The following is a 1,047-nucleotide window of genomic DNA, read 5'->3' as shown; positions in this document are numbered from 1 at the left end:
CGGAGTGACAGAAACCTAAACCCCCGTTGGTATATCGATGCGAGGAGGGATCGCAGGATCTCGAGTTTAAGGCTGTGGTTAGATTTATTCTTAATTACTTTCTTGTAGTTGCGGATGCTTGCAAGGGGTATAATCACAAGTATGTATTTAGTCCTAGGAAGGGCGGTACATTAGCATAGGTTCACCCACACAACACTTATCATAACAATGAAGATTATTTAGCCGTATGTAGCGAAAGCACTAGACTAAAATCCCATGTGTCCTCGAGAACGTTTGGTCATTATAAGTAAACAAACCGGCTTGTCCTTTGTGCTAAAAAGGATTGGGCCACTCGCTGCAATTGTTACTCTCGCACTTTACATACTCGTACTTTATTCAACTGTTACATCAAAACCCCCTGAATACTTGTCTTTGAGCATTTACAGTGAATCCTTCATCGAAACTGCTTGTCAACACCTTCTGCTCCTCGTTGGGATCGACATTCTTACTTATCGAAGATACTACGATACACCCCCTATACTTGTGGGTCATCAGTCTTTACCACGACGTCGTCCACATAAACTTGCAAATTTTTTCCGATTTGATCAAACAAACATTTTTGCATACAGCGCTGGTACGTTGCACCAGCGTTGCGCAAACCAAAAGGCATAGTGACATAGCAATAAGCCCCGTGCGGGGTAATGAACGCAGTTTTTATTTGATCTTCCTTTTTCAAGGGGATTTGGTGGAAACCGGAATAAGCATCCAGGAAAGACAACAACTCACACCCAGCAGTGGAATCAATCACTTGATCGATCCGCGGTAAAGAAAAAGGGTCTTTTGGGCAAGCCTTGTTCAAGTTGGTGTAGTCGATGCACATGCACCACACCTTTGGAGCTTTTGCCTCGAGGTTCTCATCTTTTTTCTTCTCAACCAGCACCGGATTGGCTAACCACTCAGTGTGCAGCACTTCCACGATAAAACGGGAACCAACAGCTTTGTTACTTCTTCTCCAATGATTTTCCTCCTATCCTCAGCAAACCGGCGTAAGGGTTGTCGCACCGGCTT

The sequence above is a fragment of the Lolium rigidum genome, chromosome 5 (assembly GCF_022539505.1).
Source record: "Lolium rigidum isolate FL_2022 chromosome 5, APGP_CSIRO_Lrig_0.1, whole genome shotgun sequence".
Classification (NCBI taxonomy): domain Eukaryota; kingdom Viridiplantae; phylum Streptophyta; class Magnoliopsida; order Poales; family Poaceae; genus Lolium; species Lolium rigidum.
This window is presented reverse-complemented; position numbering follows the sequence as displayed.